Here is a 16,512-nt window from a genome sequence, read left to right on the forward strand (position 1 = left end):
CACACAGTACATAACAATGAAATTAGAGCCCAGAAGATGCAATGACTATCACCAGCTTGGACACCATTTATTCATGGAGAATAAGACTACCAATGGCTACTAGCCATGTATACCTTCACTGTTGGAGACAGTATACTCCTGAATGCCAATTGCTTGGGAACAAGCATGAGAGAGTGATGTTGAAATCATGTCTGAGTTGTGGGCTTCCTATAAACATCTAGTAGACATCTAGTGAAAACTGAACTTTGGGGCATTTGGCCTTCATTCAGCAGGGCCACATGCAGCTGTCCTCATTTTGCTGATTAGGGTGAGGTGTTTTAGGGAGAGAAAATCAGTTCTAAAGGGAAATGAGGCAATAAAAAGGAATATACTGTACCTCCTCTCTCTGGCAAAAAAAAATAAACCCCACTGTCTCTGAACTGGAATAAACCCTACGCTTTAGTCCTGCATAACAACAGAAGAAAATGCAGGCACTTATCAGTTAAGCAAAAAATGAGTACTCACAGTTCCAGACAGGTAAAATTGGATGCAATTCTTTTATACGAGTGTGAGTCTTTCATTGTGAAAGTATATTGTTCAGAGGAGCTGTACGATCTGTGGATTGGCTCCAGGTTTAATGGCATAATCTATATTGGCTCTGTCTAACACAGGAGAAAGTCGGGAAGCGATGCATTCCAAAGAGTGCTAGAAACATTAACATGTTATTGGTCCAGCACATTGCTTCTTTTGGCGCAGTAAAAAGGATAATACTGTGATCTCTAGCATGCTCCAGGTTAGGAAAGGGGAGCCTCTGGCCCTCCAGATGCTGTTGGACTGTAGATTCTACCATCCCTAACCATTGGTCATACCTGCTGGGGCTGATGGGATTTTGAATCCAAGTTCATCCAGGTCAGGGGTAGACAACCTAGGGCCTGGGGGCCGGATGCAGCCCAATTGCCTTCTCAATCTGGCCCGCGGACGGTCCGGCAATCAGCAAGTTTTTACATGAGTAGAATGTGCTTTTATTTAAAATGCATCTCTGGGTTATTTGTGGGGTGTAGGAATTTGTTCATTCCCTCCCCCAATTATAGTCCGGCCCACCACATGGTCTGAGGGACGGTGGACTGGCCCATGGCTGAAAAAGGTTGCTGACCCCTGATCTAGGTGGCCTCAGGTTGCCCACTGCTGCTCTAGAAAACACACTCTCCCAATAGGAATGGGGAGGAGAGCATTTTGAAAGGCTGCTTTGAGAACTGTAGTTCTTACCACACCCACTTATATACTTTAGCCACACCCAGTTTGACATGTGACTCCCCAGAAAGTTGAAAGGAAAGACTGCATCTAGCTGAAACATAATATGTGGTAGGGTTGCTATATGTCCGGAATTTTCTGGACATAGTTGAGACTTGGCTTTCTGTAGCAAGGCCTGGCGGAAATCGCATAAATCCAGATGTATGGCAATCCATGTCAGAAGTGTAAATTTTGGTGAATTTCCTTTGAAATAGCTCAAAAACTTTTGGCAAAACTAAAAACAGAACAACAGCTTTGGTGTCTGGATTTTCACCTTTTTAAACATGCGGAGATCTGCACTGATCGTTGCACTGCATCCTTAATTATTATTGCTATAAGATGATTGTATAATCTTAGAAGGCTGTGGAATTTTAGAAGGCTGTGTCTCTCATGAAGGGAGCCTTCACATCTGAGTTTGCCACTACGCTACTGCTCCAAAGGGGTCAATAGCAGATTAGCTTCTATAGAACAGAGGTGGCAAAAAGACATGAACAGGAAAAGTAATATAGCTGGAGGAGGAGAGGTAGAAAACTCACACTCCTGGGACAAATACAGCAACAGCTGTCTAAAGCAAACATTACATTTCTGTCATTGATATCGATGACACAAAGCTGTCAAAAAGGTGACAGCGCATACACATCTACTCATCCCATTGTGTAAAAGCTGACAAACATTCAACAGCTACAAAAGGCAAGAGTCCCCATTGTTTTTTAGGAGCAGCAAGCATAAATCTGTCTTGGGCTGACTTTAACTTGATCTGAGCAGATGACTAATGGATTGGAATTATTGAACTGCTGCGTTTGGTTACTAAATAACAGGCTTTCCTTTAAAACAACCCACATTTCTCTGCTGTTACGTAAAAAATAAAAATGCAGAAAGATGGTACATTAAAATGCCTTGGTATAGGGTGCTTTTGAGGTTTTTCTTTCGGGGGGAGGGGGTTGTTTTCTGGTCTTTGGCCAAAAGAAATTCCTACTGTACTTTAATAATAATAATAATAATAATAAATTTTATTTATATCCCACCCTCCCCAGCCAGAACCGTGCTCAGGGCAGCTAACATCAAAAAATATATGATATGTTAAGACATAAAATTCAGTGATTGACTGAAATACAGCTTAAAATCGGATTAAAATCAAAATAAGATCAGATGGGACCCGCAAATTATAACTATAACTATAGGGGTTGTGAACCTTAAGTACTCACCAGGCTCAGCTATTTGTATGAGCCGGTGAGAAGAGTTAGAGAAGCCACTTATATGCAGGGTCTTGTAAAAGGAGAGGGGTCAGACTGAGCCCCGACCAAAGGCGTGGCAGAACAGCTCTGTCTTGCAGACCCTGCGGAAAGATGTCAAGTCCCGCAGGACCCTGGTCTCTTGCGACAGAGCGTTCCACCAGACTGGGGCCAGGGCCGAAAAGGCTCTGGCTCTGGTCAAAACCAGTCTAACCTCCTTGAGGCCTGGGACCTCCCAAGAATATCGGATTACATTCTTAGTAAATGCATTTAGTAGTTAATGAAACTAATGGGGGATTTTATTGGTATTAGGCTGTCTTCCTATATATACACACTTACTTGGGCTTAAGTTCCATTGAACTCAGGAGGACTCAAAGAGCAATCCAGGCCCATTCATTCTTCCACTGGGCTTGAGGGGTTAGAGTGAGTGAAGGTGTCCCTCCAATCATTTCTCCTGGCTAGGGCAGTTGCCTGCCTTACACTGATGCAATGATACAAGATTTGCTTCATTGCCATTGCTTCACCCTTCCACCAGCTGAATAAGTGAGTGGGTGAGTGCAGAGCCAGACCACCGATGAGGAGGGTTGAAGTACCTGCCTTGGGCAGTGGAACCACAAGAGATAGCTCCCGTGTCATTGCTGCTCTTCTTACCCAACCCTTGGGTGGAGAAGACCGCCTATGAAGCATCTATGCCTTGTGGAACACCCCAGATCTCAGTGGGGCATTTCATTGGTGGAAGGGGTGGAGGTGGGGTGCAGAGGTGGGAGGGATTAATGTCCCCCTAACACATAGGAAGGGACACGGGGGGTGCTGTGGGTTAAACCACAGAGCCTAGGACTTGCCGATCAGAAGGTCGGTGGTTTGAATCCCCATGATGGGGTGAGCTCCCGTTGCTCGGTCCCTGCTCCTGCCAACTAGCAGTTTGAAAGCACATCAAGGTGCAAGTAGATAAATAGGTACCGCTCTGGCAGGAAAGTAAACGGTGTTTCCGTGCACTGCTCTGGTTCGCCACATGACCCGGAAGCTGTACGCTGGCTCCCTCAGCCAATAAAGTGAGATGAGTGCCGCAACCCCAGAGTCAGCCACAACTGGACCTAATGGTCAGGGGTCCCTTTACCTTTAACACATAGGAAGCTCAGCCTTGTCTACCATGACTGACAGAGATCTTGCAAGTGTCTCATTTTAAATGGGAAATCCTGGATCAAAGAAGCCAATCCCAGCTTCTGCCTGGATCACAGAATGTCCCATTTTTCCTTCCAGTGCTCTTGGATGACCCTGCAGATGATCGCCTGAGCTTCAGACCAGAAGGCATGCCCCTCCTGATGTCCTAGTTCTGGGGGTGAAAATGTTGGAAGGTGTGCTGAAACAGCTCTTCAAAGTTTCAGAAACGTCTCTTCCCCAGCCCTGCCTAGAGATGTTAGGGGCTGAACGTGGGGCCTTTTATTTTTGCTAGCGTAGAAGAGTCTTTGGCCCTTATATAGCAAGTTTTGTATGAGGTACTCACTTGACGATGGCTGCCTCAGTTCTGCTCACAACAGTCCAAGCTCAGGCCTGCTTCCAATCCTTGTCTCATCCCTAGCCTGAAGTGGTATAGCCCAGACATAGATTTATTACCTCAGTGGGAACTAAGCTGCATTTAAGCTGGTGTGGTGCGGGTTTAGGTGTCTGGTGTCTGTCATATGCAACCAAAAACGATCCGGTGAATCTACAAGCTGTTTATTGCACTGTAAACAAAGTGGTGAAGGCCAGGCCACAAGTCCCCAATACAGTCTGCCCCAAAACCTCCTCCTGTCTCCTCAAATCCGTCATGATTACTTCGAACAGAAAGTAATTCCCCCCAAAATGTCGACATTCCATGCGAGAGCAGAGGCTTTGTGCCCAGGTCCTTGGCGCATTTCTCAGCCTTCATTCTCCATATTCCATAAGAACAGTAACAACTTGCGGCAAGGCTTTCCACTTACTCACAGCGGCCAAGGAAAATATTTTGCAGCAGCTGCAAGGCCTATTAGTGCTTCACCTTTTTGCCCACACTCATTTCTACAGGAAACTAAAACACAATGATACAGCTGAAGCTTAAGTGTATTCAGAAAAGAGCAAGTCAGGTGAGCTGGAAAAAGCAATATAATACACTCTGGTGTCAACGCTGAGGTATCTAGCCTTATTTTCTTCACAGCCCTACCTAGAAGACTCCAGGAGCGGGTTAGGGCAACTTGAGGGGAATCAGGAGAAAAGCCGAAATGGAGTGTGTCACTCCATCCAATTCAGTGCAATGGGTCATTACTCTGAGAAAATGGCTGGCTTCTTACTATGTCAGCTATGCCCCTAGACCGACTGTCCAATTTCTAGTTAGCACTCTGAAAATAGCCCAGCGATACGTATCTTGATGGAAACAAGACTGGCAGCAGAATTCTATGAATGTTCAGTTATGACCTAAGATCTTCAGCCTATTGTCTGAATATTTTTCATTTAGAAAATTGGGAGTAATCCTGATCATGTTCAGAAGAATAGAGTGTCAATGGGCAATAATCACCCCTCCCATGTGCATTTGGAGGCACATATATTCCCATAGGTTCTCAATCTGGAAAGTAGTATATACCCAAGAGCTGACATTTGCATGCAAATTTCCTTAGACAAATAAAGGCAAATGTGTTATAATTCCCCTCACAGAGCCACAATTCCATGACTTTCCTGTGAAGAGAAATTGATGGTTAACCCACTCTGGGAATGACAGCTCTGTGAGGGGAATAGGGGGTGTCCTATCAACTCCCAGCATCCTTAACAAACTAGAGTTTCCAGGAAGCTTTGGGGAAAACCATGACTGTAATTGCTCTAAATGTATGGTGTGGATGTGACCTAACTCGCTACCTAATCAATCTTACCTGTTATGAGCATAAAGTGTGTGTGTGTGTGTGTGTGTGTTGGGAGGCAGGGAACCATGTGTACTGCTTTGAGGTCTTTGGAGCAAAGGTGTGCTTAATGTGACTTAATGTGGGGATCGTGGGCAATTCGATTGATGGCAGTTCAAAGAAAAGGTAAGGGAGAAATCTGATGCAGTTCACATATGAAGTCAAGTCTATTCAATTTGCACTTTCTGAAACAATATGAAACACAGACACTTTCCTGAATTTTGCAGTTTTCTTCTCCAACCAACCAACATTTACAAAAAAAATTGCATATATTTGGGGAAAGCATGCATAAAAATGGAGATATTGGTGAAAATGAAGATAGGAACGTGCATTATATATGGGGAAATTGCTGTCAAAAACAGGTACATTAGTTGAAACTACACACACACTGGTGTGCTTTTTATGAGGGCTTTAAAAAAATCAACATGAATCGCTGAAGAGATGTGGAAGACTGAATTTAAGACTGAAAAAAATGAGAAATCTGAAGAGCCAAACCTCATAGACCCTTCCATCCCTAGTGCCAGGCAACCTGCCTGATCACTGTACTACTGCTACTGTCGCCTGGGCCACATATGCCCAACAGGGCTCATTGATGTAGCATGGATCCATAGGACACCACCTCAGGGCTTCCTCAAATGTGGTTGGCTGTGTATTTGTCTGCATGGATGAGCTGTCTAATCCTAGAGAGTCAAGGCGGGTAGAAGACCCCAGAAACATAGATATAGATATAGAAACATGGGCCTAGGGGTCCCAACTTTGATCCCAGGCATTTCAAAGCAGGGTTGGAAATGTCCATTGTCTGAAAGTCTGGAGAGCCTCTGGTGCTACTAATCACTGTAGAGAGCACTGAGCTAGACAGATCAATGGTTTAAGGCAGGCTTCCTCAACCTCAGCCCTCCAGGTGTTTTGAGACTACAATTGCCATCATCCCTGACCATTGGTCCTGCTAGGTGGGGATCATGGGAGTTGTAGGCCAAAAACATTTGGAGGGCCGAGGTTGAGGAAGCCTGGTTTAAGGCATCTTCCCAAGGAACTGAGAAGGTAGCAGACCAATGGGAACTTGAGGTCCTGGTTCAAGATTCGGAAAGGGGAATGAAAGGAAGAGGCCGATGGGAGGAGTTTGAGAAGAAAAGGAAAGGAGCAGCCAAGGAGGATCTTCACAGGGCCAGGCTTTGCAGAGAGGTGATCAATCACCTTTCAATTTGGAAACAGCCAGACATATCATTGGGTAGAGGCCTCAAGTTGTTTGGAAAGTGTGAGTTTGCCTCTGAAGGATTCCAGGGTCACCACAGAGAGGAAGCTACTCCTTCATGGTATCTGACTTGTCAAACTAAAAATACAGAAACGCCACATGGAAACTCAAGGCTTCCATGCTAGGTTTTTTTCCTCCTCCTTTTTTTTTCTTTTCATGCTTCCCTCGGCAGTTTTGTTCCTTGGTTTCACTCCAATGTTTCAATCCGCAACCGGCTTGCCAGAGCAAATGACAAGAGGCTTGGTGGGAAGACAAACAAGTTTGTTCGAGCCTTTTCGACATGTTTCTTTTTTTAAGCTTCCTGTTGGCTTAAGCACATTGTGTTCCTCTGTATCACGGCCCTTCAGAGCCATATGTGGAAGTAATAAAGTGTCGCCCTGCTTCCCAAGATATGGGAGCGTTTGTTTAGCCAAACCGACGAAAGAAAATACTATGGGCCCAATTAACAAATATGGTTATACGCAGCCACTCAGGGAGCAAGCTGCAGCCCCAAAGCTCAGGAAATATTAGTCAGCACAGGCAATGAATAACCGTCCGTTACAGATTGTCAGGGTTCCTTGCCAAGACAAGGCCAGCAACAGGTTAGATGGAAAGCAGAGGAAGCTTGCCAGCAGTTTTTCTTCCCCCCTTTCCACTAGGATTAGATTTCCAGCTGCAGAAAACGTATGCGTACAGACCAAACGGTCACTGGCTCCAAGCACAAAAGACCCTGTTTTGTCTTCAGCGCAGAACCTATGGCATGCTTCAGCTGGCACCCCAGTGGAAAGGAAACAAAGCAAGATGCTTCCAAGCGATGTGTTTTACATCCAGCGGGCCTGTTCTCCAAATTCAGCATTACATAAAACTTTTGCCTTCCATTTACTTTGAGGGCATAGTGCCATCTAAAGGCTGTAGGAAATAGTGTATTTGGTGTGTTGGAGGAATCTTCTGGGGGAACTGCTGCCATTTCACTCTCCCCATGTCTTTAGCGCACACCAGTCTGGGCAAACATGTGTGTTTCTATATTCAGGGGGGAAAGGGGAGCGGGGTTTTTTGGCAGCCAGTGTCAATGCCTTGAACATTTCACTGCTAAATTCCTGGAGATCTTCAGGAGAGGCTGTTCTCTGCATCCCAGCAAAACCAGAGTTTTATTGGGTGGGGATCATTGCATCATAGAATTGTAGAGTTGGAAGAGACACCAAGGGTCATCTAGTCCAGCCCCCCTGCAATGCAGGAATTCTTGAGAATGGAAGCACCCAAACTCTGGAATGCTCTTCCTGGAGAATGCCACCCAGCCTTCTCTCCAGCAGTTTGTCACTAGCAGATGCAAACACTTTTTGTGTGCAGGTCTTTGGTTTCCCAAGTTAATCATATCTCCCTTAAGTAGGTTGGTGGTTTCAGCTTAGTTCGCTGATGTTCTTCCCTGATCTTATTTTTATCTGCTTATTTTATATTGTCTGTTATAGCTGTTGTTAACTTTAAAAAAACCTCTGTTTTATTATAATGCAATTGCATATTTCTGTGGTTGTTAGGTGGCTGAGCTGCTCAGAGGATTCCAACGAAAATGGAAACAGGAGCAGAAATTGTTGATGCTCATATATTTGTCTCATCTCCGGAACTGAAATCAATTCAGCCAATGATTGATTATATTCTCACCACCACCACCATCTGCATTGTGGTTCCTTTGCATTGAAATGAATGGGGTGAAATAATGTAATGACAAGATAATGATGCAATTTATGCAATTAGTCATGTAAACTATGTAATCTTACCACAGTGGACCACAGCAAGACAGATAATGTAGTTTTTAGCAGAAGATGAACTGGAGGGGAACAAAAACAGCCCTGCATGTGACAAATAAGGGTGAAATAGTAAGTGATGCCACCTTATTTTTAAGAAGTTATGAGTCAAACGCTATCTGATTTTTAAATCTTCCCACAGAGAAAACTATGGGGTTTTCTCCCACAAAATGCCATGAATGCCAAGAACTTGACGGTGGTTTTAAAGGAGGACAGGACAAATTCATGGTAGATAAGGCTTATCAGCTGCTACTAGCCATGGTGGCTGTGTGATGGAATATCAAATTCTGGGAATCACAGGTGGGGAGAGCACTTTTGCACTCATGTCCTGCTCAGGGACTTCCCAGGCGTATATGGTTGGCCCCTGTAAGAACAGGATGCTTGACCAAATGAGCATTGGGTCTGATCCAGACTCTTTTTGTTATGTACTGAAGTTCTCACCCTGGGCCAGCAGGGGGATACTGTAGATAGTTATGCAAATGAAGGATCGAAAGTGATGTTCAGTGATTGGATAGTTTTAGAAAGTTGTTACAGTAACAAGGTACTGGAGCTGACTGAGCCCTTCAGCTCAGTTCAGTTCTGTTCCAGCTTACAAATAAAGAGTTGCTTTGGAAGAATCGCTGTGTCGTCTGATATGTTTGCCAACAACTTAACACTTTTATTTTCTTAAGAAATATAAGCTCCATTTTACTTGCAGCTACTTCAAAATGTATCCATTTCCCAAACTACTTTGAGTACTATTGCCTGCACCACAGAACTAGAAAGTCTGTGACACTAGATTTTGCTCATTGCTCCCTGCTGATGACCTATAACTTTCCCGTATTTCAGCTTCTTAGCTTGTATGCATGGTGGAAGGAATGCTATTTTTATATGACAGAGAATTGCCCTGAAATGTTATAATTATGGTGATGGATGCTGAAATGTTTGCAATTGTTTTGCACTTATATCCTCAGTCTTACAACTGGGACGTTCTAATATTCAGTGAAGAGGTGTTGGAAACTATCATTATTTAAGCCCACAGGAATTTTTCCAATCTTGCTAGTTAAGCTGAAGGTTACTATGACAACTACATTCCTGGTCCCCCCCCTTCTTCTTCTTTAAGTGCTCTTTCAACCATCTCTGTTTGGCTTCTTTGTCCATATGCATTATAAGATCCACTGTTTCATGGCTTGACCGTAATACAGCTTTTTCCTTTTGTTAGTCACTGCACAAGATGGACATGAGACCAAAGAGTGACTCACCACTGGTATGAGACTGCTTTGATCTGAATAACGGTTGGAAGTCATCCTCTGCTTGCAGGATAATTATATATTTGGGTATGGGAGAAAGTTGCCATCTCCCTGATCAGCCCTAGAAGTTGATTTGTGTGTGTGTATGTGTGTGTGTGTGTGTGTGTTCCCCCTTGTCTATTCTGCTGCTGCGTGCCTCTTCTGATCCACTACTTCAGAACCAAAAGTGTCGGTCGCTGATGATGTTAATAATAGCATTTGACACAACTGGGGTCTGCAACAAAGTGTTTCAGTGCGGCATGCTGCCATTTGGGATTCCAGCCCAGCCAACAATAAGCCAACATTCCATAGTCACTGAGCATGTTCAGTCCTCAATGGGGAGGTTCTTGCTTTACAACCAATTTGGTGTCCCCACCACCACAATAAAAAATGTTTGTGTTCCAACAAATCTTGATGTTTCTCCAAATCCACTGATACCCTTCCTCCTGTGCATAGGTAGTAGACCTTGTTGGTTACATCAGCAACAGCACTCACAGCCTGAGATCTGGTAAAATGTTGGAATTTTGGGTGTAGCTCAACTTGCAGAAAGGGGTTTGCATGGAGCTTAAACAGATAAGAGTGAAGGAACCTCCAGATTCCCAGACCACCTTTCACCTCCATGCTGACCTTTCCCTATCCTTTGAAGTTTAGACCGATACATCTTAAGTTGCATCCTGTTTAAAACCTCCTGCTCCTCATACTTTCTCTGAACCTTGAAGGACAAGGTCTTCTTGGATGCATCTTCTAAGAACAAGCATGGCTTCTTTGTTTGTCCAACTAGTTAGTTAGTTAGGACTACAGATCTCTTCCCTGTCGAGAACGCATTTCCTTCAATAAACATAAGCTCTCTTATTTTATACTAAGTCTCAGTCTGAATACCTCTCAACTGAATGTGTACTCCAAGCAAGGATTCATTTGTCTACAATTAACTTCTGCTGTATATACAAACAAATAATGGGAACGATCTGCACATTTTATCTATTGATTTCCTTCCTGAGTTGCTTCCTATTAAGCAACCCAACGCTAATTAACAAGAAAAGCATCAGCAATAGAAACATACGTAAAACTGTTTCATATGGAGAGGCAATTTCAAGTCTGATGCAGATACAGATTGGGCTAAAAAGTGTTGATTTAAGAGGCTAGTTGAAAAAAGGAAGGTTCTGAAAACCTTCAATAGGTGCTGAAAACGGAGAAGGTACCTGTCTGCTATGTAATGAGAGAGAGTTCCAAACAGTATATGCCACCACAATGAAGGCCAAATTCCAACATCTTCCAGAACAAGCTCCTTATGAGAATACGTAGGAAGTGTTCCTATACTGTATAGTGCTTTCAAGAGTTCATTGTGCATTATCTAGTTGTAACCCTTACAACAACCTATAAAAAGCCAGCATTACTAGCACCCCATTGTGCAGGTGGGGAAACTGAGGCTGAGATATCATGGTTTATCTTAGGCTGACAGCTCATTCCCTTAAACACACTGCAGCTCCCACTCAGATTGGGAAGCTCAGACACCTTCCAAACACAGTGCAGACAGTGACTTGCCTCTTAAAATTGCATAAGGATAGCTTTTACCAAACTATTTAAATTTTTCAGCTCATTAATCCGTAATGAGGACTAATGCTGTTTAACATAGACATGTCAAAGTTACACAAGAGCTGTATTTATTTATTTTAATTAAAATCTCATTTATATTTCAAGTCAAATTATATATGCTGGAAGTAATGTTTTTATATAAATGGTTTTAATGCTGCTACTTTCTTTAGCAGAAGAAATCCAAATGTATATTTTGAATGGTCGTAGGAAAAATGTAAAAGGTTCAAAATGCCAAAACATGAAGAGATGTCAGCATAAGAATGCCCAGAACTGGCATTCAAGATAAATAACAGTCAAATGGCTGGGATAAGAATAAAATATTTGCCTGGCACCAGGTGGGTCTCACTGGAGAGAGCATTCCACAAACACAACTGAAAAGGCTTTCTCTTGTGTTTCTAACCCCCCCCCCCCGACATCTCTCAGAGGCACATAGAGAAGGGCCTCAGATAATGAATTCAGGCTCTGGGTAGGCTCATGTCAGAAGAGGCCTTCTGCAATGTAATGGGATCCTGAGCCACATATGGCTTTATAGGATAAAATCAGCCCTTTGAATTGGGCTCAGAAACTTATGGGTAGCTAGTGTGACAGTGCCAGAATTGAAGACTTTGGCAGGTATCCCATTAGGTACGCTGGCTTTGTTGTTTTCATTTGGTTAACAGCTGTACACAACTCTCCCAGATTTGGAGATACTTCAAGCTCATCTCTAACTTGTTTTTGTGGAATTTGTGAGAGGACCTCAGCAGCTAGGAGGGGAGTTGTGGTTAAGGAGATGCTGGTAATGTTCTTTCCAGTGCAATGCAATAGCTTCTTTATCTTTTAGAAGTGTTGTACCATCTGCTGAGCGTAGGGGGCATATGTCATGATTTATTGGCCCATAGATGGTCTTTGTAGCTTTAAAGAAACTGTGCATCATGAGTGTCGGCTAAGTGCTGGATTTCCTGAGCTTTTTTTTATCCACCAGGTGATCTTTAGTTCTCTGGTTCTTCTTAGAATGAACCTTAGCCCTAGCATAGGTTTATTTCTTAGTGGCACAGTTTCTATCTCTTTGCCAGATCTGAAAGGCTTTCCTTTTCTTGTCAATAGTGCATTCAATCTCACTGTCATTCTCATCAAACCACTCACTTACAGACTCACTGTTAAAACCGTGTTTATGGAAGACAATCTTACTCGGCTACAAGTGATCGCTAAAGAAGAAGAAGCCAGAATTGATGTAATAAGGTCAAACTAACTGATCCCTCCTAACTGTCTGGCTGCTGCATTCAAAGGCTGCCCCATGCATAGTGCATTGCAGTAATCTAACCAGAAGCCTACCAGAGCATAGACTGCTAGAGCTGAAACTGGTAGGAGGCTCCAGCACCCCCAAGCTACAAACCCGCTCCTTCAGGGAAAATGTGACCTGACCAGACAAGTTGAAATATTCTTTTCCAAGCAGTGCAACTTGCTGTCATTGACAGCTTGGTATCTCATGACGAACTTTCATGTGATTTCTATCCCAGGACATTAGCAATTATTCTGGAGGTTACATTAGCTCACAGAGAGACTCTTGATCAAGAAAGATGTTATTTTTAGCTTTAATGCCAGAAAATTACAGCGAGATTGCATGTTATCATGCCAGTGTGGTGTAGTGGTTAATCATTTTAAACATTGGTTTTAAAGCTTTGTAGTTATATCATCTCTGCATTTCAGAGTGATATTAATAATGTGCTTTATTTTATTATTATAGTTGACCTTGTATTAAATCTCTGCTTTGTTTTTAATTGGTTGCTTTCATAGATTCATAGACTTTTGGAAGGGACCCCCGATGGTCATCTAGTCCAACCCCCTGCAATGCAGGGATCTCAACTAAAGCATCCATGACAGATGGTCCCCCACTGTTTTTCTTTAGTTGTGGTCCTCTCTCTTTCTGGATTATTGTTTTTTTGGAGTTGTGACTTTAGATTATTTAAGTTTGGGAGCCAGTGTGGTGTAGTGGTTAAGAGCAGTAGTCTCATAATCTGGTGAACCGGGTTCGCTTCCCTGCTCCTCCACATGCAGCTGCTGGGTGACCTTGGGCTAGTCACACTTCTCTGAAGTCTCTCAGCCTCACTCACCTCACAGAGTGTTTGTTGTGGGGGAGGAAGGGAAAGGAGAATGTTAGCTGCTTTGATAAAGCGGGATATCAAATCCAAACTCTTCTTATCAGAGCCTTTTATGCTAAAGAGGTGAATCCAGTCCAAAGTAGCTACTATTGGCTAAGGATTTGCTACAGACCCGTGCCAGCCATCTCAAGGAGCTCATTGGCATAAATGTGTACAACAGTTGTGTGTGTGTGTGTTTGTCTGTATCCTGGAGAGAAGATGCAGCTTGGGAAGAGTCCTGAGGGATGGGTGGAAAAGCCTGTTCCTGCATTTGACCTACATCTCTATTGTAGAGGCTGGGCAATGGATATATAGACACTGCCCCCCCCCACCCCCTTTCCTCATGAGCTTTGGATGCTGCGGTTTTGGTAAGCACATTTCACACATCTCCAATCTTCTCTACACTGACATGAGGCTGAGCGATCTACTCTTCAGCTGAGAAAGGAAACCGTAATCCAGCCTCAACAGTGACGGTTCACTAGGATTCGACATCAAGTCATGCAGTTTCCAGATGGCACATTACGCATGTGGTATAACAGATGTGTAGGGCTCAATTGCACTGATAAAACCCAATGCACACATAGCTGTGCCCATGCAAGATCTGCATTTTTATACAGAAAAAGGTGAATAAAAGTGTGCGAATATTATTATTAATAATTATTTCAGTTGTAATAATAATAATAATAATAATAATAATAATAATAATAATAATAATAATAATTTCACTGTAAAGGGAGAAAGACTAAAGAGTAGTATCAGCTCACCTGAAAAAAACCAATGTGTGACAAAGCGTCCCAAGCATATGAGCTAACAGGGAAATACGATGTAACCACAGGATGGCTGAGTGTTGGCTATATTAGGAGAGCGAGCCGATTATGTAAATACTCTTCTCCCAAAACTGTGCAGTGTATCTAAAGGGCAGTTTATAGCGTAATAAATATTTATAGGCTTGGAGCTATTATTTATACTTCCAAGGACAGGGTAAGAAATATTGCATATGTATGCTTTCTCTCACTGTCCTCGCCAAGGCAACTAGGAGTTTTGCCTAAATGCATGCTTGAATGGGTTAGGATGCAGGCACTGGTTACAACAGCCTTCCCCAACCCGGTGCCCTCTGGAAGTTTTGGACCACAGCTCCCATCAGCCCCAGCCAGGGTGGAAGTTGTAGTCCAGAACATTCATAGGGCATCAGGTTGGAGAACACTGGCTTACAGGAGCAATGATCCAAAGTGCCAGGGTGTTGTGTATCCTTTTCAGCACTACTGACAGCCTTTTCAGTTTCTTAAAAAAATCATGATTAATCGAGGCAAGTAGGAGGGCGTGGTGTTTCATCTAGTTTCTCCACTTGCAATTCCTTTACATTGTATCCAACCATAATTCTACTTAGGACAGACCTACTGCTTAGCTGGCTATACCCCTCTGTGTTGATTGTCCCACGTGTAACTTAACTTAGTTGAATTTATCTCCTAAAGGACTTGGGTTGTAGTTAGCCTTTCCCTTGATTTCTATGGGACCTAAGTATGTCTCACTCACAGCATAATCCTATGCATGTCTAGTCAGAAGCATGTCTTGTTGTTTCCAATGGAGCTTACTCCTAGCTGCATGTTTTATAGGACTGCAGTGACAGTCTGGATCCAACCCAGAGCCTGCCTACACAGTCTCAATCCACATGATTTGGTGCCGATATATTTTTCAGGTTACCAGAGCAGAGAGAGAGAGAGCACGCATGCATAAAGAGACCATGTACATCTTATACACATGGATGCTCTCTGCACAAAAGAAAATGGCAGAGGTGTGGGCCACAATTTCCTCTCCAATCACCCATTCTTCATGGTTTAGAACTGGGATAGCCAACACAGTGCCCTCCAGATGTTGTTAAACTCCAACTCCCATCAGTCCCAGCCAGCATGGTCAGTGTTCAGAGGTGATGGGACTTGTAGTCCAGCAACATCTGGAGGGTACCACATTGGAGACTTCCGGTCGGTGCCAGCGCTTAATGGCGGTCCTACCTCCGAGCTCCGGAGAAGGACTGCTTCGCAAGTTCGGGTCTTACCCGCTACGGCGAGCGGGGGACCCCTAAAATCCCAGGCGCTGAAGCCTGAGAACAAGGAGACTCGGTGGGCACCTTTGCGCCCCCCGGTACCGTGAAAGAGCCTTTTTAAAGGCTACGGATCGACATCGGGAGTGAGCGTGGTGCTGAGAGTCGCTACCCAGCCTGCGAAGTGAAGCCGCGTCGCCATAAGCGGAGAGCGCCGATTCCTTCCTGAAAAGAAAATTTGGACTGAATTCCCGTGAGTAAGAGCTGAAAAACAATCGGGACCCTTTAAATTCTGAAAATTGGGCTAAAAACGGGGAGATTTAAATCAAGGAAGTCTGCCTTCCCCCGACTGCATGAAAGTGAAAGCAACGGAACTTTAAACTTGCATCCGATGAAACCCGCTCTTTAATCAGTTAAACCGGACATTTAGACTTTAGATCTCCCCTCTAGCTAGCAGGGCAGAGGGGAGGTGAATGAGACTTTAATAACTGCATGATCTACCTGAAGTAAAAATCCTCCGCTGTCTCATCTATTGAAAGCATGAAACGGTCTGCCTTTTTAGAACAATAGGACACTGAACTGACTTTTTCCTGCAAAAGTGATACTGTGATACAAAGTTTATACAGTGCCTGGCTACAGTACATTATAAGAAGAAACAGTATAAACTGGGAAACTGTGGCAATTTGTAGTTACAAGCTTCTAGCAACATTGACTTTGACTGTGTTAATCCCTTTTTTTACATCTTTGGACACTCTCCTTTGCCTTCGTATTTGGATATTTTACTTTATGGCCATTTTGATTTGCTCCCCCTAGAGGGTAAAGTAAAGTCCGGCACGGCCTAGGACAGTGGAATTTTCCAACGGGGAATAGATCCCGTGGGAAACGACCTTGACATGAGTGGCTCACAAGAAGAGATAGTCACAAGAGCCAAGACCAAGCAACAACAACAACAACAGCTGCAGCAGCAACAGACAAAGAAAAGAGGCTCAATTTCAGGCGTAACTGCCGGATCAGCAGGAACAACAGGACAAGAAAAAGGAGCAGCTGCCTCTATGGAAG

The sequence above is a fragment of the Podarcis liolepis genome (assembly GCF_965112155.1).
Source record: "Podarcis liolepis genome assembly, chromosome: 12".
NCBI lineage: Eukaryota > Metazoa > Chordata > Lepidosauria > Squamata > Lacertidae > Podarcis > Podarcis liolepis.